The sequence below is a fragment of the Theropithecus gelada genome, chromosome 20 (genome assembly GCF_003255815.1).
Source record: "Theropithecus gelada isolate Dixy chromosome 20, Tgel_1.0, whole genome shotgun sequence".
Lineage (NCBI taxonomy): Eukaryota > Metazoa > Chordata > Mammalia > Primates > Cercopithecidae > Theropithecus > Theropithecus gelada.
Genome location: NC_037688.1, coordinates 42672266 through 42697476, shown reverse-complemented (window position 1 = coordinate 42697476; position 25211 = coordinate 42672266). Strand labels below are relative to the sequence as shown.

Below are 25211 nucleotides of genomic sequence, written 5' to 3'. Positions count from 1 at the left end.
CATCAGGCCGCTTTTCCCTCCCTCTCCCTCTCACACACACCCTGCACCTTTGCTGAGGCTTTCTTCACTTCCCCCACACTACCCACCGCCTTCTGGGCTGTGGTCAACCCAAAACCTGCCCCTCAATGCGGAGAAATCAGAAGACCGTTATTGTGTTCCACTGTTTTCTACAGGTCGTTTGTGGTCTTCTGAAATCCTCCCTTATCTGGTTGATACATATTTAACAATATTTGATTAGTATTATTATCATCACTAGTATAATTTAGAGACAGAGTCTCGCTCTGCCACCCAGGCTAGGGTGCAGTGGCACAATCTTGGCTCACCGCAGCCTTGAGCTCCTGGACTCAAGCTACCCTCCCACCTCAGCCCGCCAAAGCACTGGGATTACAGGTGTGAGCCAGCGCATCCAGCTTGAGAAAGTCTTTCAACAAAGCAAGCATCATATAAAAGCTTTGTTTTTTGAGAAAAAGAGGGGGGAAAGAGAGAGAGAGAGAGATCTGCTTTGAGACGCTAAATTCTTTATCAAGTCCAGATCCAATTGTGCAGCATGAGGCTCTGCACGTGGGTGACTACCTGGACACAGACACTTGATATCATGGATTAAAGACTCTTGACTCTCAGAAACCCCTTTCCATGTCTCCATCCATACCTTTCTGACACTCCCCGTGGAAAGCATAGGCTCATGTGCTGACGGTCGAAGCCTTCGTCTCAACCTGGAAGGTGGGGTGGGTGCGGAGGGCTTCCCTCCTCCCTCGGCAAGGCGCACACGGAAAGATGGGTGAGGGCATTAAGGGATGGGCTCCAGAGGCCCACAGGATCCTGCATATCAGGCGCTTCTGCTCACTCTCACCTACTCATTCACCCTTTACTTTATTCCTGACTTCCTCATTTCTTTGTATCATCCAGATTTTTCTGTTTAAGGCCTTTAAAACACATCTTCTGGTTTCCTTATGGTTCTGGTTTCCTTATGGTTACTCCACAGGGAGTAAGCGCCGCCCCCGCCACCCTGCCCTGCCCACTGAACGAGGCTAAAAGGCTAGACAGGCACACAGAGGAGCTACTGACGCCTCTGAGAATTGACCAGCAGCAGGCAGAAGGGGGTTGAAGACCAGAATTTGAAGTGTCACCAAGGTTGCGGTGAGTCTACCATGTCCCTGACCCTGGTATCCCCAGCCTGGACTAAATACAACCCGATACCCAGAAGCGAGCAAGAGGGTGCCCGGGGGCTCCAGGATAAGCCTCTAACAACAGGAAAGGGGTCACCTGGTTCTGAGACAGTGGGCCAGTTCCCTGGCTTTTTTCCTTTCTCCCTGTCTCTCTGGTGCCCTGGTTCCCAGGAAATTCCACAGCGGCAGTGGTGGCAACAGTGACAACACCAGCAGAGGGGTCAGCCGGCAGGTGTCTGAAGCTCTGAGGGAGGGAACCTTCCTTCCCAGCTGGAGGAACAGTGGTCCAAAGCCGGTGACAAACCTGCTGGCTTTCTTCTCTGTGTCCTCTTCTTGCCTGGCCACAAAAGTAAGCTTGGTCACGGGAGAAGTGTGGCACAGCTGATAACCGAAGCCCTGCCTCCTGGCTGAAGGGCTGAAGACAGGATGCCCAGGAAACGGGAAAGTGCTCAGGAGATTGCAGAGAGGGAGGAGCTGGGGAAAACAACCCCATCAAGTTGTTACGAGCTCCTGGGCTCAGCCCTGAACGAGGCATAAGTAAACAGAGCCCTCGAGCACAGACCCTGAGCACTGAAGGTCAGGACGGAGCATGCCCAGGGCCCACGCAGGCCATGGAGTGCTACACAGTGGACAGATCTGAAGAGTGGGCAAAGGCTTGGAAAACGGCACCAAAACCCACAGCAGAATGGTAGGGACTGAGAACCTGAGCCCAAGCTGGTAGAGTGCCTGCTAAAACCAAGGCACCAACAACTTTCCAGAGGCCTGAATCAAGAACCATAGTTTCCTAACGTAATTTTCAGGACCAATCCAGAATGTTCAGGATCAATCCAGAATGTTCAGGACCAATCAAGAACCATTCAGCATACAAAGAAGTTGAATATCCTCAACTCACATGGGAAAAGATGATCAACAGCTCATCTGAGCTAACAGAAACATTGGAATTAGCTGACAGACTCCACAGCAGCTATAATAAAAAACTTCACTGGGCGCAGTGGCTCACGCCTGTAATCCCAGCACTTTCGGAGGCTGAGGCAGGAGGATCACGAGGTCAGGAAATCGAGACCATCCTAACACGGTGAAACCCCGTCTCTACTAAAAATACAAAAACTTACCTGGGCGTGGTGGCGGGCTCCTGTAGTCCCAGCTGCTGGGGAGACTGAGGCAGGAGAATGACGAGAACCTGGGAGGCAGAGCTTGCAGTGAGCTGAGATCGCGCCACTGCCCTCCAGCCTGGGCGACAGAGCAAGACTCCGTCTCAAAAAAAAAAAAACAAACCCTCCAAGAAGTAAGGAGGGGTATTCTTGACATAAAGCAAATGATCAAAAGTCTCAGGAAAGAAATAGAAGGTATAAAGGAGAACCAAATGGAACACTTAGAACTAAACTTGGCCGGGCGCGGTGGCTCAAGCTTGTAATCCCAGCACTTTGGGAGGCCGAGACGGGCGGATCACGAGGTCAGGAGATCGAGATCATCCTGGCGAACACAGTGAAACCCCGTCTCTACTAAAAAAATACAAAAAAACTAGCCAGGCGAGGTGGCGGGCGCCTGTAGTCCCAGCTACTTGGGAGGCTGAGGCAGGAGAATGGCATGAACCCGGGAGGCGGAGCTTGCAGTGAGCTGAGATCTGGCCACTGCACTCCAGCCTGGGCAACAGAGTGAGACTCCATCTCAACAACAACAACAACAAGAGAACTAAACATATAGTACCTGAAATTGTAAAAACCCACTAGACAGGCTCAATGGCAGAATGAAGATGACAAAGGAAAGAGTCAGTGAACATGAAGAGAACCCTGGGCTGCACACCCTTCCTGACAAGCACATTCTGGATCTAGGTTCCCTCTCAGCGTGTGTCACCAGCAGACCTCGAAGGATGGCACCAGCCTACAGACAGGCCGTCCATCTGCAGAAGGAAAGGGATTCTTCCTTGTGAGAATGAGGAACACGAAATATAACCGAGGGGGACTAGAAGTGACGAAGGCAGAGCAGATGGGCCTCCACTGGGCTGATGCTGGTTGGTGGTGGGCTGAGCATCAGCTTACAAGGGAAAGGAGGTGGGAGAATTTAGGGAGTTCGCAATATCAGAGCCCCAAGTTTTTCCATGGTTCTTCATCCTCTGTAAGGAGAAAGGTGTCACGGGCATGTAGAAAGCACTCCGGGTCAGGTAAGATGTTTGTTTTTAAGCTGCATGGGGTAAGAAACTGCTAAGAGAATAGCCATGAGTGAAGGATGCAGCGGCACAGCCGAGAAAGACACGGCATGTGGTAAGAAAGACTTCACGAGAGACAGCCCCAAAGGGTTGACTCCTACTCGGCTCCCTACATAAAGCTCAAACAGACAGCCAGAGACCAAGGGAAGGGCTGAAGCAACTCCCTCAATGTGCAAAGCCAGAACGCAGGCAAAATCAAGGGCAACGTCCCGGCTCATTTCCAGGGGCTGTGGCACGACCCACCCCTGTGACATTTCCTGTGACCCTTCCTCGGGTGGCTATCCCTTTGAGATGCACATTATCGGTTGCCGTCATCTGCCTAGCCCTGCAGGAGCACAACGATGGGACCAGAATAAGTACAGAAAGTCCAAGCCAGATGGACAGATGGAAGTGGGCTACTCGCTGGAGCTCCACAAACCCTTGCAAGGTGCCCGCTGGTGCAGCAGGTGGCACTCGTCCACAGAGCCCACACAGGCTGGAGCAGAGGCCAATGCACAGGGCAGAACCTGGTCCCCTGCCTGACGGCAACTTAGGACCACTGACTCTTCAAAATGAATCCCAACTCCAGGAATTCCATGTCATGTCCTTAAAACAAGGTCATTGGGGCCGGGTGCGGCACCTCATGCCTGTAATAAAGAGCTTTGGGAGGCCGAGGCAGGTGGATCACTGGAGGTCAGGAGTTCGAGACCAGCCTGGCCAACATAGTGAAACCCCATCTCTACTAAAAATACAAAAATTAGCTGGGCATGATGGTGGATGCCTGTAATCCCAGCTACTCGGGAGGCTGAGGCAGGAGAATCACTGGAATCCAGGAGGTGGAGGTTGCAGTGAGCCAAGATTGTGCCACTGCACTTCAGCCTGGGTGACAGAACAAGACCCTGTCACAAACAAACAAACAAACAAACAAGGTCATTGGGCCTCTGCTTAACTATTAAATATAAGGATCCCCCAAAGAACAGTGAGTGCTTGGCCATAAATCAACCCTGATCAGCTGAAACCAGGCATGTGCGGCAGCCCCAGCCTCCCGTTCGCCTGCTCTTTCACGGCTCAGAGATGTCTAGAAACACATCTGACTGCTACAGACCGTTGACATGATGAGGGATAGATGCTTTCTTTTCTATTTTATGTTTATTTATTTATTTATTACTTTTTTATTTTTATTATTATTATTTATTTATTTATTTTTTTTTTTTTGAGACGGAGTCTTGCTCTGTCGCCCAGGCTGGAGTGCAGTGGCCGGATCTCAGCTCACTGCAAACTCCGCCTCCCGGGTTCACGCCATTCTCCTGCCTCAGCCTCCCGAGTAGCTGGGCCTACAGGCACCGCTACCTCGCCCGGCTAGTTTTTTGTATTTTTTAGTAGAGACGGGGTTTCACCGGGTTAGCCAGGATGGTCTCGATCTCCTGACCTCGTGATTCACCCGTCTCGGCCTCCCAAAGTGCTAGGATTACAGGCTTGAGCCACCGCGCCCGGCCACTTTTGTTTTTTTTTGAGATGGAGTCTCTCACTCTGTTGCCTGGGCTGGAGTGCAGTGGCGCAATCTCGGCTCACTGCAAGCTCCATCTCCCAGGTTCACACCATTCTCCTGCCTCAGCCTCCTGAGTAGCTGGGACTACAGGCACCCGCCACCACACCTGGCTAATTTTTTTGTATTTTTATTAGAGACGGGGTTTCACCGTGTTAGCCAGGATGTTCTCGATCTCCCGACCTCATGATCCGCTCACCTTGGCCTTCCAAAGTGCTGGGATTACAGGCGTGAGCCACCACACCCGGCCTGATGCCTTCTTAAGAGGAAGATTACTGGCTGGGCATGGTGGCTCATGCCTGTAATTCCAGCTCTTTGGGAGGTCGAGACAGGCGGATTACGAGGTCAGGAGTTCGAGACCAGCCTAGCCTGGCCAACAAGGTGAAACCCCGTCTCTACAAAAAACACAGAAATTAGCCAGGTGTTATGGTGCGTGCCTGTAGTCCCAGCTACTCATGAGGCTGAGGCAGAAGAACCGCCTGATCCTGGGAGGCAGAGGTTGCAGTGAGCTGAGATCGCACCATTGCACTCCAGCCCAGGTGACAGAGGGAGACTCTGTCTCAAAAAAAAAAAGAGGAGCATTACTTTGTGGTGGTAGATGGACAGAGACTATGTTTCCAGGACAGCAGGGATCACTTTGAACCCCAAGAAAGGAAACACTGTCACCGTGTCCCCCTCTGGGATACTACGAGGGACTTGATTTGAGTTACCTCGCTGAACACTGTGACCTGCCCTCGATGACACCGGGGACACTTGCTGTGCCTTCCTGGGGACCAGAGTCCCTGCACACGCAGTGGGCACCACTGGTTCACCTCCCCTCAGTTACAAACCAATACGACTGACCCAGTGTCTTCACTGTTGACGGGACAAGGGCCCAAGCCACAGAGAACTTCATGAGTGACTACAAAAGGAAAAGATAAGGCAGGCTTCCTTCTTTCTGTCCTATTGAGGTTTTTAAGAAACAAATATGGAAAAACGTTCATGCCAGTCTACAAACAAGAAGATTCAAGAAAAGCATTTCTTTTCTTTTCTTTTCTTTTTTTTTTTTTGAGACGGAGTTTCGCTCTTGTTGCCCAGGCTGGAGTGCAGTGGCGCGATCTCCGCTCACCACAACCTCTGCCTCCTGGGTTCAAGATTCTCCTGCCTCAGCTTCCCAAGTAGCTGGGATTACAGGCATGCACCACCACGCCCGATTAATTTTGTATTTTTAGTAGAGATGGGGTTTCTCAATGTTGGTCAGGCTGGTCTTGAACTCCCGACCTCAGGTGATCCGCCTGCCTTGGTCTCCCAAACTGCTGGGATTACAGGCCTGAGCCACCACGCCCAGCCTCAAGTAAGACATTTCAATCCATTAAACATCATTTCCTGGCTGGGCATGGTGGCTTACACCTGTAATCCCAGCACTTTGGGAGGCTGAGGTGGGTGGATCACTTGAGGTCAGGAGTTCAAGACCAACCTGGCTAACATGGTGAAATCTCAGCCCTGCTAAAAATACAAAAAATTAGTTGGGTGTGGTGGTGCATGCCTGGAGTCCCAGCTACTCAAGAGGCTGTGGCATGAGAATTGCTTGAACCCAGGAGGCAGAGGTTGCAGTGAGCTGAGATGGCACCACTGCACTCCAGCCTGGGTGACACAGTGAGACTCTGTCTCAAAAAAAAAAAAAAAAAAAAAAAAACCACCAAGCAGCAACAGGCTCCAAACACTGTCATCTCATGCCCTGTTTGAGACGGATGCCTCACCAATGTGCACCACAGATGGGGGCTGGAGGTTATTTCAGTGCACAGGTGTGTGTGGTGTGTCCCTGGGTAAGAGAACTTGCTTGCCAGGTTTGTGCTTTCAGTTGTAGCTGGGGGTAGTAAACGGAGTTGTTTTAGTAGGTCCTCACAAGGAATAACTACACAGCTGTTTTTCCAAGTGCTACTGTACCTATCAAAATGACTATTTAAAAAGTATTTTTATACACTGCTACTCTAAAATTGTATTTCGGTTTGTGCCTGTTACGACATATTAGCAAATGTAAAGAATTATCTTTCCGACTACTTGTTTATAAACCTCGTAGTTGTTAAAAATAAATAAAGATGTGTATCCCACTCATTATAGAAGTTATACACAATCACGGTTTTCTAAAAATTTTCTTTCCTTAAAAACTTATATTTGAATAAAAGGATGGCACTTTCAGACATTTCAAAAGTCTCTGCTCCTCCCTCTCAGGGAATCTCAGAAGCCTGCCTGCCTCCGAGTGCCATGGTGTGGCCTGACGAACGCCCTGCAGAAAGGCCAAGCCAACTGCTGCCTGCTGCTGCCTCTGTGCATGGCACTGCTGGGAGGGAGCCATGCTGGGCTGGACTGTTCTTTTCCACAACACTCAGTATTACCACTATTTACTCCTTTTTGATGATGACATAATAACTATAACTCACATTTATTGTATATTCCCTACATACCAGGCACTAATTATCTGATTTCATTCTCCAGTAACATACAAGCTAAAACTATTATCCCCACTTCATGGGGGAAGAAACGGTAAGGCTTAAAAGGGTTAAACAGATGCCTAAGGCTACAGAGCAAAGATGGACGTGTCTAGATAAACCCAGGCAGAGTGGGAGTCCACAGCCTTACAATATTTCGGGTATGGACAAGGACCCCGTCCCGTATTTGCTCATTTGGGGGATAGATAAGGACTCTTCACACAGCTGCAGTACACCGGGGTGGATGAACACTCCCTCGACCAAGAGCCACGGGAAAAGACTCAACCTACAGGTCTCCCCATGTGGAAGACACACAGGCCACATGTGATTAGCAATTTGATATCCCATCCAAAGCATCTGAACTTCTCTAGTTCCCACTTCAGTAGGGATTGACTGACAAGGAGGGCTTAGCACTTTTCACCCATAAATGCTGGGCTTTCACAGAAGTTATCCGCTGCCAAAAGAAAAGAGTTGAATGTTATTAAAATAATTATAAGAGAATAAAGGATGTTTGCAAAGAAGTGGGAACAAAACAGCTATGCACTAATTAATTCTAGACTTTGTGTTACTCAAATAAAATCCCAGGATGTCAGGGTTACATGAGACTTCAGGCTTCTGGCAAACGGGTAGGGGCTTGGCAGACAGATAAGGAAGGGACAGGAGTGGGCAGTGCAGGGGACAAAGGCTCAGATTCCCAGGAATTGTTTTAAGAGTGGGACACTGAAGCCCAGAGAGTGAAGTGACAAGGTGAAGCTGTATCCCCAAAGTCAAGTGGCGGTTTCCTCAGATGGGTCTAGAACCCCCACTTCCCACCTACCGTGTCACCAGCTGGAAACACAGAGAACCAGGGGAACCCAGGGTCCCTCCCGCCCCTGAGTGGCTTGTCACCTCTCTGCTCAGTGCCACGTCTGGGAATCTCACCACCTGAGGCTGACGAGGACAGCTGCTGTCTCTCTGCCCTTCTCCTTTCCTTATAGATGGAGGCAGCGCCCGAGTAGAGATAAAAGGTGTTACGTTGACGAGTTCAAGCCATTCACTTGGCAACCATCTTTAAGTCCCTACCAAGTACTAGAACTGTGATAAATCCTAGGAAAGAAAGATGAATAGGACATGACCCTTCCTTTCCCAAGCACAGTCCAGAGAGATGCACACAGAAAAGATGACAGCCATGTGCCACGCGCTCTGACTCCAGGAGGCAGATGCCAGGAGGAGCCCAGGAGCAGAACTCCACTCTGCCTGGGGCGGTTTTCAAGGGCTGCGTTCTTTGGGTGAAATCTGGTAGAAGCCTGAGCCTGCCAGTCATACAACGGAAGATATTCCGGACAGAGGAAACAGTTGGCGCGAAGTGACAGGCGTGAGGTGGTTTGCTATCCCCCACATGGCTAATTCAGACTGATTCCGACCTAGTTGGAGAGTTGGGAAGGATTAAAAAAATACTGCCTAGTCTAGCACAACTTCAGTTTCTATTTGGAAGTATTCCCCAAAACCCTAAAACTGAAACATATATAATCAACCACTTTTCTACCCATAATAAAACAGGAGCTGAATTCTTATTTAGGGGACCTTAATATATAACAGGAATTAAAATACATCTCATTCTGCACGCTAGTCCTGCTTTGCAATATGCAAATGCATTTTTGAGGAGCCTGGAAATGGTGGAGTTGGCAGATGTTTACTTGCATGTGAGTGAAAAGAAAGACGTTTCTGTGGCTGTTTTGCTTCAAGGGTATCTAAATAGGTTCCAAGGACTGCTTTAAGTGTATTGATCCACAGCTCTCAAGGCACATGCTTCTCTAGATGGCTTCTCTGCAAAATTCTCATCTGTAGTTTACAAGTGGAGCCAATTTTCTTTCATCTCAAACGCTTTGGCTGCAGGCGGCTCCCATTTGGTCTGTGCTTTTAGGAAAAGCAATGATACATTGGGGAGGGTTTAACCTGAACGGAGAGAAGGGAATGAAAAGATGGGGCCTGCGTGGAACCTCTCAAGTTTCCTGAAGTTAAAAACCTTCCCGACATTACCAGAGGTAATTCCAAGACAGCAACAAATGTGTAGCTGCAATGATTGGCAGTGGAGTTTCTTGTTTTTTTGAGACAGAGTCTCGCTGTGTCACCCAGGTTGGAGTGCAGGGGTGTGACCTCAGCTCACTGCAACCTCCGCCTCCCAGGTTCAAGCGATCCTCCTACCTCAGCCTCCCAAGTAGTTGGGATTACAGGTGTGAGCCACCACGCCCAGCCAACAATGGGGTTTCTTGACAATGGCACCGTTAACAGTTGAGCTGGTCATTCCTTGTGGTGGGGGCTGTCCTTGCACTATAGGATGCCTGAGGCACTCCCGGCCCCCACCCACTAGATGCCAGAAGCACCCCTGGGTTGTCACAACTGCAAATGTCTCCAGTTGAAACTCCTGACCTACATTAACTCCAAGCAACAGTTTCAAAGCATCTCAATCTCTGCACTTGCTTCCTGTTAAAAACCCTCCTATGGCCGGGCACAGCGGCTCACGCCTGTAATTCCAGCACTTTGGGAGGCTGAGGCAGGCGAATCACCTGAGGTCAGGAGTTCGAGACTAGCCTGGCCAACATGGTGAAACCCTGTCTCTACTACAAATACAAAATTAGCCAGGCATGGTAGCGCATGCCTGTAATCCCAGCTACTCAGGAGGCCGAGGCAGGAGAATCACTTGAACCCGGGAGGTGGAGGGTGTAGTGAGCCAAGATGGCGCCACTGCACTCCAGCCTGGGTGACAGAGTGAGATCCATCTCAAAAAAAGAAAAAAAAAGAATAAAGAAAACCTTTTTTTCTTTCTTTGGTATCACTATCATCCAAAAAAAAAAAAACAACCCAATAAAGAGTAATCATGCCAGCAGTGGTGGCTCACACCTGTAATCCCAATATTTTGGGAGGCTGAGGCAGGGGGATCACTTGAGGTCAGGAGTTCAAGACCAGCCTGGCCAACGTGGCGAAACCCCATTGCTACAAAAAATACAAAACTTAGCTGGGCATGGTGGCACATGTCTGTAGGCCCATTTACACAGGAGGCTAAGGTGGGAGTATCACTTGAGCCCAGGAATTCAAGACCAGCATGGGCAACACAGCGAAACCCCATCTATAAATAAAATAAATAAAAGTAGCTGGGCATGGTGGCACATGCCTATGGTCCCAGGTACTCAGGAAGTTGAGGCAGGAGGATCACTTCATCCCCAGAGGTTGAGGCTGCAGTGAGCCCTGATCGTGCAACTGCACTCCAGCCTGGGCAACACAGTGAGACCCTGTCTCAAAAAAATAAAAAAGAGTAATCATATAGACCTTTGATGATACATAAGTCCCTACATAAAACAGTGTTTTGTGTTACAAGGAACCTCGTGACATTAAATGGCCCTGGTTAAAATAGGCTCCCAATGGCACTGACTACTCTGTGGCCTATAGAGCAGCAGGAGAATTGAGGGTTTGTGTTTGGCCTCTGTCCACTCAGTCAACAAGTATTATTGAACATCTACAGTGCACCAGGCATTGCTCTGGGTGAAAGAGACAAAGGCCTGGCCCTCAGGGAGCTTATGTGCTAGTCAGAGAGCAAAAAAGCAAACAAAAGATATTATAGCCATCATCTGTACTATGAATAAAATATGTCACTAACAGGTCAGAGCTGTGCTGCCCACTGTGGTAGCTGCTGGCCACATGTGGCCCTTGAGCCCATAAATGTGGCTTGTTCAAGCTGTGACCTGCTCACCACACCAGATTTCAGACTTTGAGCAGAAAAGAGAATGTAAGCTATCTCATTAATAATTTTTATATAGATTACATGTAGAAATAATAATATTTTGGATATATTGGTATTGGGTTAAATAGAATAATAGAATCTATTAACAAGAGATTCTTTCTTTTTTTTTTTTTTTGAGGCTGAGTCTGGCTCTGTTGCTCAGGCTGGAGTGCAGTGGCACAATCTCGGCTCACTGCAACCTCCGCCTCCCAGGTTCAAGTGATTCTCCTGCCTCAGCCTCCCGAGTAGCTGGGATTACAGGTGCCCACCACCATGCCCAGCGATCTTTTTGTCTTTTTAGTAGAGATAGAGTTTCACTGTGTTGGTCAGGCTGGTCTCGAACTCCTGACCTCAAGTGATGCACCCACCTTGGCCTCCCAAAGTGCTGGGATTACAGGCATGAGCCACCGCACCCGGCCAATTAAAAAATAGATTATACTGTTAGATACCCTTACTTGTTTAATGTGGCTGCTAGATTTAAAATCACACATGTGGTACGTCTTGCATTTCTGCTGGACTGTGCTGGGTTAGGGAAGGTAGCTGGCAGCAAGGAGCACCTTCAGCCTGAGAAAGCAGGGAGGTCACTACGATCCGGAGGCCGTGGGGCCCAGCCCAGGGAAGAGGCAAACTCAGTGTTCTTCAAGGGCATGGACCTGGGCCATTCTATCCATAGCGACGCAGTGTGGTCCAGTGGGTGCACAGAGGCGGTGTGGAAGGAGCTGAGGGTGGGAGGGCTGCAGGGACTTGCAGGCCAAGTTACAGACTTGGGAATACATCCCAGGAGCAACTGGAGGGTTTAAACCTGGGGAATGCCATAAGCTCGACTTTGGAAAGATGCTGCACTCTGGCCACTGTGTGGAGAGTGGACTGGCATGCTAGCAAGAACAGACGCGGGACCACAGGTGGGAGGCGCAGCCTCACGGGGCCCCTCCGCTCTTGGCCGCTCCAGCTCACTTGGGAGGGTTCCCCGGAGGAGGGAGAGAGGATGTGAGACATGCTACTTCTTTCCCACAGCATAGATGACCTTGTTAATTCTACTTCCATTAAATTTCCGATTATGTAGAATATCGCTTCCTTCCACAAGAGCAGACTCGTAAAGTGTTTTTTATTATCCAAATTGGGCCTTGGGATTTTAGGAGTGATGTTGTTCTGTGTAATGAAGTTCAACATAATCTGCCTCTCACTGAGTAGAGTGGGGAATCGACTAGTTTTACTTTATTAACGGATTTTCTATTTCCTTCCAACCACTGCAAATTAAGTTTTTTAAAAATTATGGGGAGGGAGTCTTAGGTTTGACAGTGACACACGGACACTGCTTTGGTCTCATTTCATTCTTTTACTTCATTCTCGATACTTACTATTCACTCAGAATGTGGTTCTCTTCCCTCATGAGGCTTGCACCCCTCCTTTCAGGGCCCCATTTTGTATCCCAGCGTCCTAGGTTCACCCGACATCCCCTAACTCAAGGATGTCAGCGTCACAGCGGCCGTCCACATGCACTGACTCTGGCATTTTCCATTTGTTCCACTGTTCCTAGATTCTCATTTTCCCCTAGCTCATTGGTCACTTTTGCCACTGAGTCATCTGCTTGTGAGTCACGCCTGGCTATGATGTAAAGGCCAGGAAAATGTCTCCAAACACACCTGGCACAGAAAAGGATGTCACTGAAGAAGATGGTCTGTCAGGCACACGCTTTCCTACATGGACTCAGCCATGAAGAGAAAAAAAAAACCCCTTCTCTCTCCTTTCCTTCTTCTAATTTACCATCCCCATCAGCCTTGGCTAGAAACTACTCCTACAGAGCAATGGGTCCTGGCCATTCATTTCTGATATTTAGAGGCAGGAGAACATTTCTGGAATAAGGCCAGAAACCCTGCAAGAACGAAAGCAGGATTTTCTCAAGTCAGGTTCTTCCTACTGAGCGAGGCGGACCTCACACACACACTGCCGCTGCATCACTTTCCTTCTGGGAGCTATGAAGATCCCGTGTTACACGGAGACCACCAAACTGTGCGTGAAATAAGGAAAGGTGGGAGCGGTCCCAGGGGAGGGGGGCTGGGCAGGTGTGACCACATGCAGTGTGGTGCCCTGGACTGGATCCTGGAACAGAAAGAGGACAGTACAGGCACACTGTGGCAGTCAAGCAAGGTCTATGGCGTAATATGTAAGCACACCCAGGAGGGCTACTCCCCGCTCGTCCACCCCACAATCAAAGGCTCCCTCTGCAAGAGGGCAGATGGAGACGAGTGCAGAGGGCCAGAAGGCACCGGCACTCTTTCCCAGTACCAGACAATCACTAAAAACATCCACAGTAGAAAGGAACAGAGCATGGACACATGCTACAACAGTGACGAACTAAAAATGAATCTAGTTACAAGGCCACATACTGCACGATTCCATGTTTACGAAATGTCCAGAACAGGTGAATCCATGGAGACAAAAACTGGATTAGTGGTTGTCAGAGGCCAGACTGGGAGGTGGGGGCAGAGACTGCAAATGCGAAAGGGGTCTCGTGGATGGGATGATGGAAATGTTCTGAAATTAGATTATGAGGAAGGCTGCACCACTCAGTAAAACTACTAAGAATCACTAAATTGTACAATTGAAATGGGAAAATGTTATGATATCTAGAACATACTCAATAAGCTGTTAAAGAAACAAACAAAGAAGGAGGAAAGAAGCCTGTTTAAACACTCTACGCAGGCCAGCTGTGGTGGCTCACGCCTGTAATTCCAGTATTTTGGGAGGCCAGGGCGGGAGGATTGCTTGAGCCGAGAAGTGCAAGACCAGCCCAGGCAACATAGCAAGATCCCATTTCTTTCTTTTTTTTTTTTTTTTTTGAGACAGAGTCTTGCTCTATTGCCCAGGCTGGAGTGCAGTGGCAGGATCTCGGTTCACTGCAAGCTCTGCCTCCTGGGTTCACACCATTCTCCTGCCTCAACCTCCCGAGTAGCTGGGACTACAGGCGCCTGCCACCACGCCTGGCTAATTTTTCCGTATTTTTTTAGTAGAGATGGGGTTTCACCGTGTTAGCCAGGATGGTCTTGATCTCCTGACCTTGTGATCTGCCCACCTTGACCTCCCAAAGTGCTGGCATTACAGCTGTGAGCCACCGCACCCAGCCAAGATCCTATTTTTACTAAAAATAAAAAATAAAAATAAATTAGCCAGGCATAGTGGCGCATGCCTGTAGTCCCAGCTACTTGGCAGGCTGAGGTGGAAGGATCACTCGAGCCTGGGAGGTTGAGGCTGCAGTGAGTGGTGGTTGCACCACTGCCCTCCAGCCTGGACCACTGAGCAAGATCTCATCTCTAAAAACAAACAAACAAAAAACAAAACAATATCATAAGCATAGTGAGAGAAGATTCTGACGCTAGAAGACTTGAGGTCAAAGCCTTCCTTTCACAGCCTGGGAGAGGAGGGTCCCCATGGAGCCGGGTGGAGACCAGGGCTTCCTAAACCACCAGCTTCCTGTGCCACCAGCATTTCTTCGTCACATGCTCTGTGCTGGGCACTGGGCTAGGCCTGGGGAACGGAACGAGCAGGACAACACAGGACTTGCAGAGCCACTTCTGACCTGCTCAGAGAGGAACGGGCGGTGAAGAGGGCAAGAGAGGCGCCTGCCACGGGACGGGGGACAGACCCAGCACCGCTGTGGCCCTGCTCTGAGAACCGGGGGCTCCAGGAAGATGTCCTGGTGCCTGGGGCTTTGAGAGCCAGGTGGAAATCAGAGGGCTGAGAGGAAGCAGGGTAGCTGACGGCTCAGCCTGGGGAAGGGGCAGAGGCAGGTGCACAGGTGTGAGGTGGGGCTTAGGGGCCCAGCGCCCTGCAGAGCACTTGTCTCCGGTGACAGGGGGTCTCAAAGGTGACCTGCACTCTGCCAGGAGAGGTGGCACAGGGGAGAGGCAAAGAAACCCAGGCCCAGAGATGGGCTGCCCTGGCCCACGTGCTGGCACTGCTCTTACACACTGTGTGATAGAGGCATGTTACTCCGCCTCTCTATACCTGTTTTCTCACCTGCGAAATGGGGATGGTAACCGTGGCTACATTACACTGTTTTTGTGAGGGTTGAAGTGACAGCCCCATGAGGTACTGGGCACATAGCTGGGCGTGGACAGAGGAAACCCTAAAAATATGAGCCATAATAACAACCACACAATTTTTATACCTCAGCCACATAAAATAAACTGTCTCCGTCACATTCCTTCCTCTGTACTCGCCCTGGACATGGCAAACCCTACCCAGTGAAGTCTAAGGCACAAGACTATGAAAACCACTCCATAAATAAAAGCACTTTCCCCACACTCTTGCCCCACATTTAACTGTACAGACTCATTTCTGCTAAGCACCTTCCTTCCCCAGATAAACTCCTTGGCAGGAGTACAGCCATCAGCTTTTTTTTTTTTTTTGGAGATAGAGTTTCCCTCTTGTCGCCCAGGCTGGAGTGCAATGGTGTGATCTCAGTTTACTGCAACCTCCACCTCCTGTGTTCAAGCGATTCTCCTGCCTCAGCCTCCTTAGTAGCTGGGCTTACAGGAACCCATAACCACGCCTGGTTAATTTTTGTATTTTTAGTAAGAGAGAGGGTTTCACCATGTTGGCCAAGCTGGTCTCGAACTCCTGACCTCCAGTGATCTACCTGCCTCGGCCTCCCAAAGTGCTGGGATTTCAGGCATCAGCCACCACGCCTAGTCTCATCAGCTCTTAACACGGGCAACAAGTCATCTGTCACAACAGATGGACTGTGGAGGTTGGAGGAAGGACGGATTGAGGGGAGGGATGGCGAGCATGACCCATGGGGTGACAGGGATGAAGGTTAATTGGGGACATTAAAAGGATATCAGATCTCTGGAAGAAGACACAAGAAATGGGCAGTAATGCCACTGGGGAGGGTAACTGGGAAGCGGCGGGGGCAGGGAGGGACAAACTACGACATCTTTCTGTATCATTTGAATTTGGTGCCATCTGCACATATTACTTAGTCAAAAATAAAAATAAATAAAGACAGGGGCATATTGGGTACCTGGGTGACAGATCCAGGAATTGAGGCATCTCCAGCTGCAGGTGCCAGTCACCAGATAAGTCAGCTGGCACCAGTCCTGCTCTACCTTTCTCCCACCCCTGCCCCCACCCCCAGCCCAAAGGGAGAAAAGTTGCTCTGTGAACTCCCTGAGGGCTCATCCTTGGTCAAATCTGAGACGCAGAAGCCTACAGCTCTGGAGGCCTTGGTAAACAGCCCTTCCAAATTACACAAGGGAAGAGGCTTCTACATACGCCACCGCCTCTGGGAAGCATTGGCTAAGTGGGAGGGCATCGTATTCAGCCGCGCCATTTATTTCACTGCTGGACGCCGATGAGCTGTTCCTCCACTACAAGGACCAGTGTAGCAAAACGCAAAGGAAGGGAATCATCTCTCTGGGCCCGTGCAGAGTGCATCGCAGAAACCCAGCATCCTGACCTGAAGCAGCAGTGGCGTCCCTGCCGGGAGGGGTAAAGAAGCTGTGGGCTCTGCAATCTGAAGTGAGGAGATTCTCACTGTCAGGAGCTGCATGGCCTTGGGCAGGTCGCTGGATTGCTCGCCCTCTTCATGGTGAAGCACATGGTCAGCACTTGACTCCCAAATCGTAAGGATCATGAATGCTTCTCGTAAAAACGTCCACATCCCCGTCATTATCCCTAAAAATAATCGAGCACCTCCTGCCAATTTTTCCCTTTAAAACGCCACTGCATCTTGATCCTGGAAGGCATTATGGATTGAATTTAGGCGCCCCCACCCCTGCAACCCCTGGACCCAAAAGATATGTTGAGGTCCTAACCCAGGGAACCTGTGAACTTAACTGAAAATAGGGTCTCTGTGGGGCTGGGCACAGTGGTTCACATCTGCAATCCCAGCACTTTGGGAGGCCGAGGTGGGCGGATCACGAGGTCAGGAGATTGAGATCATCCTGGCTAACACGGTGAAACCCCATCTCTACTAAAAATACAAAAAATTAGCCAGGCGTGGTGGCAGGCACCTGTAGTCCCAGCTACTCGGGAGGCTGAGGCAGGAGAATGGCGTGAACCTGGGAGGCGGAGCTTGCAGCAAGACAAGATCACACCACTGCACTCCAGCCTGGGCAACAGAGTGAGACATTGTCTCAAAAAAAAAAAAAAAAAGAAAGAAAGAAAGAAAAGAAAGGAAAAGAAAATAGGGCTTCTGTGGATGTAATTAGTCGAGTGGAGGTCATCCCACAACTTGGGAGGCCGAGGCAGGAGGATCACTTGAGGTCAGGAGTTCGAGACCAGCCTGGCCAATATGGTGAAACCCCATCTTTACCAAAAATACAAAAATTAGCCAGGCGTGGTGGCACGCACCTGTAATCCCAGCTACAGGGGAGGCTGAGGCACGCGAGGCGGTAGTTGCAGTGAGCTGAGATCATGCCTTGCACTCCAGCCCGGGCAACAGATTCTGTCTCAAAAAAAGAGAAGGTCATAATGGAGTAGTGTGGAACCCAAGCCCAATCCGACTGGTGCCCTTTTAAGAGGAGAAGAGACACAGACCCACAGGAGAAGACATGAAGTGGAGACAGACACAAGGGGACAAGGAGGCCATGTGACCACTGGGGCTGACCCTGCGGTAACGCAGATGCCAGTGAGGGGACATCACGGATCACCGGCCACCAGCAGAAGCTGGGAGCAAGGCACAGAGTCTCTCTCTGAGTCCCCAAGAAGGAACCAGCCCTGCTGACACCTTCATTTTGGATTTGTGGTCTCCAGAACTGTGAGAATAAATTTCGGTTGCTTTAAGCCCCGATGTGTACTTCTTTGTGAGAGCAGTCCTGAGAGAAATAAAGGTGACCTGCCATTACTGTCTGTCTAGTGCCTGAATTCTCTTGCCCAATGGTCCACTAGCCAGGCTAGGTTTGACCGTCTCTAGTAAAAGCATTCTCCAATAAACGAGGTCATTTCTGATATTGTTATGAAGAAAATAAAACACTATAATATGACAGAGTGAGTGGACAGGGATCAGAGGAAAAAGAACATTATTCTGACTATTAGGAACGGTCTCACTAAGGATGTGATACTGCAGCAGTGATGGGAACAGCAGGAAGCTGGCCATAGAAAGGGGAGGAACAGCCCGTGCAAAAGCCCTGAGGCAGAGTCATTTTGGCACTCGCAAGGCACAGGAAGAAGGCAGGACCCTGGTGAGTGACAGCAGCAGTCGATGAAGCTGGAGAAACAGGCAGGGTCAGTCAGCACCTGCGCAGTTGCCCTAGTTGACCAAGGTCTTGGGAAGCTGCTAGAGACAGACACGATTTAACTCAGAGTTTTTAAACGACCACTCTTGCACAATTACGGTCTTAAAACTGAAGTCTGAGGTGCAGTGGTACAATCTCAGCTCATAGCAACCTCCACCTCTGGGTCTCAAGTGATCCTCCCACCCCAGCCTCCCTAGTAGCTGGGATTACAGGTTTGCACCACCACGCCTGCCTAATTTTTGTATATTTTTTGGTAGAGATGGGGTTTCGCCATGTTGTCCAGGCTGGTCTTGAACTCCTGGGCTCAGGTGATCCGCCTGCCTTGGCCCCCACAAAGTGCTGGTATTCCAAGTGTAGCCACCACACCCAGCCAAGGCCAAGTCTTTCTATTACTTTTGTCCCTTGGTTCTTGGAACCCTGGGCTTAATAAATCACAGTTCCCAAGCTTCTCCAGGCTTACATCTAATTCATTCACCACTGTAGCAGTTTCCAACGAAAATGCTTATTTTGGCCGGGTGCGGTGGCTCAAGCCTGTAATCCCAGCACTTTGGGAGGCCGAGACGGGCAGATCACGAGGTCAGGAGATCGAGACCATCCTGGCTAACACGGTGAAACACCGTCTCTACTAAAACATACAAAAAACTAGCCGGGCGAGGTGGCGGGTGCCTGTAGTCCCAGCTATGTGGGAGGCTGAGGCAGGAGAATGGCATGAACCTGGGAGGCGGAGCTTGCAGTGAGCTGAGATCCGGCCACTGCACTCTAGCCTGGGTGACAAAGCGAGACTCCGTCTCAAAAAAAAAAAAAAAAAAGAAAATGCTTATTTTTTTCTACACCGTTCATTACATGTGATGTCCAGAAAAGAACACAATGTTCTAAGCATGGAGTAGACTGGGACTGTCCCCTGTTTCATTCCAGACCTATACTTCTGTTCATGTGCCCGGGGTTGCCTTGGCTTTCCATTGTTTTATACCACTGACTTGCCGAAACATTTATCGGCCAACCTCCCCCGAAGTCCTATTTGTGATGCCCAGATTTAGACAGTGGGATTAAAACTTGTTCTTCCCTCATGAGAACAACTACGCCTTTTTGGGGTTTGTTTTTTTTTTTTTTTTTTTTTTTTGAGATGGAATCTTTCTTTGTCACCTAGGCTGGAGTGCAGTGGCGCAATTTCAGCTCACTGCAACCTCCACTTCCTGGGTTCAAGTGATTCTGCCTCAGCCAGGATGCCAGGATTACACGTACCCGCCACCATGCCCAGCTAATTTTTGTATTTTTAGTAGAGACGGGTTTCACCATGTTGCCCAAGCTGGTCTTGAACTCCTGACCTCAGGTGATCCACCTGCCTCAGCCTCCCAAAGTGCCGGAACTACAGGAAAACGACAGCCACCGCGCCCAGCCCTATGGCTTATTTTTAAGTGTCACCATAATGCATATAATGCCACATATAAAAAACGGTTTAGAATAAACAAAGTTACTGGGTCAGCTCCCTTGGTTTCACAACCACTGCATTTCTCTTTCGGGTGGAGGACAAGGAAAACGATTCTAGCAGGCTGCCCGAGAACTGCATGCTGTCTTGCCTCACACAGCTGAAGACACCTGGGCTATGTGGAAATACAGAGACTTAAGCAAAAGACGCTCTTTGAAATCATACTTCCTATTGGATTTCTCAAGGACGTCCAAATAAATCTGAGTCCACACAGACTACCTCAAGCTTGGGGCGGGGGCAGGGGTGCTGCGGCGGATTCGGTAAGCCGGGCAGGTGGTGGAAGAAAAGGATGTTTTGCAAGCCTCTGAGGACCCCTCGTGTGAGGCACAATCCACCCGGATCTGCCCCACTTCCCATTCCACAGAGTGGTAAGGGCTGCTATATCCAGTGTCAGATGGCTGGGCTGATCACTTCACTGTGCTCACAGTAGCAAAGTGACCCTGGGCAAGTCACTCAGCCTCAGTTTCCTCATGTGTGACATGGGAATGGTAACAAACCCATCCTGATTGCCAAGCTTATAATGAAGATTAGCCACGAGTCTGCGTGGGAAAACCCTTGTGAAATATGAAAGTGAGGGTTATTATGGACAATAGGGTTTTTACTCCTGCCTTTGCATGTCTTTCCTGCTGCTGGTTGACTTCTCATGACTTTTTTTAAAAACTGCCCCAGGCTGCTTTTGGTGTTTTTTTTAACCTGATTACTTTTGCTTTATGAGAGAAAGGAGGGAGAAGGTGGGAGGACAGAGAGGCAGGCAGCATGACTCATCCCACCCCAAACCCTTCCTGGGGACTGTCCTCAAAGATGCTCCTCAGAGCCACTGGGGCTACTATAAAGCAATTCGCCTTTGAAGAGCAGTTATTGTCATGAAAAGAGAGCCATAGCCAGTATCTATGGAAATCCTCCACTTTCTGGCATTCAGCAGCAAATTATTTAAGGCTTGTGATTTACTCCGTCACCAAGTGGCTTCTCATTGCCTTTGGCTGTTACATCTCAAATAACGCAAACCAACCTTCACACTAACTGACACGTCCCATACAAAAGGCAAACACGGCCAGAAACGTCAGAATGTAACACAGAGAGGCTAGTGATGATCTGAGTGTCGTGAAGGCTGCCTACATGTGAGTCCCACGCCATCTTCATCTCTTTAATGGAAAAAGAAAATCTCATGAGTCAACTTTTTCATTGCGAGCCAATCTCAATAGCCTTTCGTCCCGCGCTTCAAAGGCGTAAGCAGTCCTATTTCTGAACAAAGTGGAAATAAAAACAAGTGACAGCCAGAGACACTGAACAATGGAGAACATACGCTTCCCAGGAGAAATGGGGGGAAGACAGGAAGGAACGCTCACATGCAATATAACCCACACCTTTTTCCTTTGCACGATTCGGTGTTAAGCATTTCTCTACCCTGCTTTTAGGTTGAGGGAGGGGGTTGCCTCTAAGGAAATGAATCTGAAACATCAACATCAAGTCACAGCCTGGCTAAAGCAGCCTTGGCCCTGACAGCTGTCAGCCTGCCTCTAACACTGACTCACCACAGCCACTACCTCCACGTCAGGGGCGCCGTACCTGTGCCAGCTCAGAGGCTGTTCCTGCACAATCTGGAGGCTGGGACTCATGCCTGGCCCCTAACTAGAGAGGAAGAGGACCCAGCTGGTGCCCCTGCAAAGTCTTTTTTTCCTCTTCCCCTTTTCATCTTCCCAAGTCTAATCAACCTGCAACCCAGGGAAGCACAAACCCAGGACAAGGGCAGGAATGGGGGGCACGCACCCAGCTCCAGAACACTCAATTCTGTCCTTTCCAAGATCCTCTAAACGTGTTCAATTCCACCTGATCCAGCGGTCCTAAACTGAGCTGCTAAAACCGTATTTCCATTGCTATGCTCTCTGCAATCCTCCCCTTTGCTCACGGGCCCATCAAGAGCAGAGGGAAGAGGCAGAATGGATAGGGCTGGCCACCCAGGCCAGGAAGCCCCTTTCTCTCACCCCACCCTGCTAGCCCCGGGAGCGGTGAGGCAGCAACTTCATCAACCCGCACACACGCACGATTCGCCAATGTCTTTACCCCCCGGGTCCCTGCACCCTCTCCCCAGAATGCCCTTGCAGGAGTCCGGGATTTCTTCTTCCCCCAAGACTGGGACACCAGCTCCATCCCAAAGCCACCTGCTGCCACCACCTGCCCCCGGTTTGGGGGCGCCTCCTCCCGGCAGCGGCCCGGGTTGCACTCATTCACCGGCGTCCGCACTGCCCCTCCGCCCATGGGCTCCCAGCGACCTTCCCCTATTCCCCTTGCCTCCCAGCAGGCGAGGAGCCTGCGGAGAACCGCGGCTTGAGCCCCCGGCCCGCGAGGCCCCGCCCCCGCCTACCCCGCGGACCCCTCCTCCCTCCTCGCGCCCCCCGCCCCACGGCGCTCCCAGCTGTCACCCCTCGCAGACCCTCGTCCCGGGTCCCCGCCGTCCCTCCTGGGTCATCCTTCCCCTCACGAGCCTGTCAGGCCGGCCTGAGGACGCCCCACCGCACCTCTCACCGCGGGCACACAGCGCAGCGAACCGGCGCCGTCGGACTCCGCGGCTGCGGCGACTGCGCCGCCCGCGAGCAGCCGGGTCCTTTCCCGATGCCGCGGCGCGAGCTGTCAGTCAACTGGACGTGCCCGCCTCCAGCCCCTTCTGCGCAGGCGAGAGACGGGTCGTGCCCTCCCCTCCCAGGAGGGGCGGACCACGGTTGGTGTCACGTGACAGGGCGGAGCCTGCGGGGCCCGAGGCCTGCTCCGCTACGTGGGTGCGCGCCCGGGGATACCTGGATCCTTGCTTGCTCTGCCAAGAGGCTGGGTGTTCTCCGGCTCTGGGAGCAGTGGGTGGGGTGGGGCAGGGCCGGTGCGTACAGGTGAGTGGGTTATTTCATGATTTTGTTGGGAGCATGAGAAGCGCCAGCAGGGATCTAGGAAATACCGTCTGATTCTAGTTGTTTCCTGGCCCTGGGTTTCCCTACCTTTAAAACAAGCGTGGCATTTACCCGCCCTATCCCCTAGTTACGGTGAAGGCATGACATTAACCAACATACCTTTAAAATTAGTCCAGCGAGGCTTTGAGCCGGAGCTAAAAAAAAAAATAATAAATAAATGATATAAATTTTTTAAAAAATTTTACAAAGAAAAATGTCCGGCGAGGATACATGGTATGGAAGAACAATCGGAGGCCAATATATTTTTTAAAACGGGGCATCTTTGAGACTGGTAGATTCCATCTCAGTTGCTCCATAAATTCTAAGCCAGTCGGCATCTTTTCAGCAAATACAATAAACACAACGTTCAGGCCATTCAGTTTCTTCTATGTCTCCTCAATTAAAACAAAAAAAGTTGTTTAAATAGAAGTGCTGCCTTTGGACGCCTTTTTAGTTGTAGAGGAAGTATGGAAACATAAACTGACAGCCCCTCCCTAGTAATTTGGGGGTTATGTCAAACTCGACTCCAGGACCTAGCAAAGTGGAGAATCTGGTTCTGGAGTATTAACTGACACCTCAAATTTTCTGAAGATGTTTGTACAACTACATTCCAGGGCTATAATGCTCCTTCTGGTAGCTCCTTAAATGAAGTGATCAAGCCCTGTCTCTAAAGAAATGCAGTGATATCTGAACTAGGGCTGAATGTCAATTTTAGAAAACGGTGGGTTTTCTGAAATTTCGGGAGTTATGCAGGAGAAACAAGTTCTACCACTTAAGAGAAAAGATGACGTGGATTGATGATCAAGTATCTGTCCCACACCCCAAGCAGAAGTGATAGTCCTTGGAAAGATATAGACTTGAACTGTAGACTCCTTGGGAAAGTTTAAGGGAACACATGAAGAAAAAAGCTGGGAGCTGCAGTGCGCTGAGGATTATGGAGTCTTCAGCACCACAGCTCCTTCTGGTTCATTCCAGATTTGTTTGATCAACTGGGTGTGGCCACCATGCATGTGAAGCTGGAACTCAGGGAGTCTCCAGCTTGGTATGAATTCAGTTTGTGTCAAATACCCCTCATTCCTTGACATGGTTGCTACAGGTGAGTGGGTGCGCCTTTGGTCTCTGCAGGGTTCTGCCCTGAGTCCAGCAGAATGCAAGTGCCATGTTGTAGAATTCATGGGAATGGAGGAGGATGGATGCCGTGGGTGAAGAAACTCCTTCCCTGGGTCAGCAAGTGAACCTCTCACGAGGCACTGACTTGTGCCATCCTGACCTGCCCTTGCACTGCCAGCTGTTCGGGAGAATTGAAAAAAGGTGACTCATTTAGTCAGATTCTGTTTTAGGGGAACGTCATGCAGACCCTCTCCTGACTTCGTAGAAGGTTTTCTGACCTTGTCAAAAGGTTACAGAGAGGCAGATGACATGACCAGTTTTTAAAAGAGGAAGAAAGTGAGTTCTGCAAACCACAGATCGGTGAACTTGCCATTGGGCCTGGAAAATCTTCAGGACAGATGACTTAACAAAAAAATATGTGTGACCTCTCCAAAGATGAAACACCAGTGACAAAGACCAGGTCACACTAGGTTAACCTTATTTCTTGCTGTGAAATGTATAAACTGGTAATTCAAGGAAATATGGTGGAAATATATATCTGGACTCAGAAGGTTTATTTCCCAGGATTCTTTCAGTTACTAGTGATGGAAACTCGATTCAAACTGGTTTTTAAAAGAGAGGGGGCCGGGTGTGGTGGCTCACGCCTGTAATCCCAGCACGTTGGGAGGCCGAGGCGGGCAGATCAAGAGGTCAAGAGATCGAGACTATCCTGGCCAACATGGTGAAACCTGGTCTCTACTAAAAATACAAAAATTAGCTGGGCGTGGTGGTGTGCATCTATAGTCCCAGCTGCTCGGGAGGCTGAGGCAGGAGAATCGCTTGAACCTGGGAGGCAGAGGTTGCAGTGAGCCGAGATCTCGCCATTGCACTCCAGCCTGATGACAGAATGAGACTCAGTCTCTGCCCCCCCAACCCGAAAAAAGAGGGAATATGTTGGCGGACATAACTAAAAGGCTCTGGGGTTAACTCAGCACGATCCAGGAGCACAAGTGATGTCATCAGAACTTGGTCTCTCCCGCTCTTCACTGCTCCTTTGAGTTGGCTTCAGTCTCAGATTAAGCTCCTTTTTTTTTTTTTTTTTAATGGTCTCACTGTGTCACCCAGGCTGGAGTGCAGTGATGCAATCTCAGCTCACTGCAACCTCCGCCTTCCAGATTCAAGCAATTCTCAAGCAATTCTCATGCCTTAGCCCCCCAAGTAGCTGGGAATGCAGGTGCGCACCACCACGCTTGTCTAATTTTTGTATTTTTAGTAGAGACGGGGTTTCACCATGTTGGCCAGGCTGGTCTTGAACTGCTGGCCTCAAGTGATCCACCTAC

General features: G+C 50.0%; 1 protein-coding gene across 3 annotated transcripts in view; it reads right to left on the bottom strand.

The window, feature by feature from the left end:
* The window catches only part of KIAA0513 (KIAA0513 ortholog), a 65377-nt gene extending 42904 nt beyond the window's left edge, over positions 1-22473 (bottom strand). For 2 of the 3 annotated variants that reach the window (XM_025371313.1, XM_025371314.1), the window contains exon 1: positions 22363-22473. The gene's annotated coding sequence lies outside the window, so the exon portion shown is untranslated. The remainder of the gene's footprint in view (positions 1-22362) is intronic. The other variant, XM_025371315.1, reaches the window with a different exon arrangement.
* Between the last annotated feature and the right edge of the window lie 2738 nt (positions 22474-25211).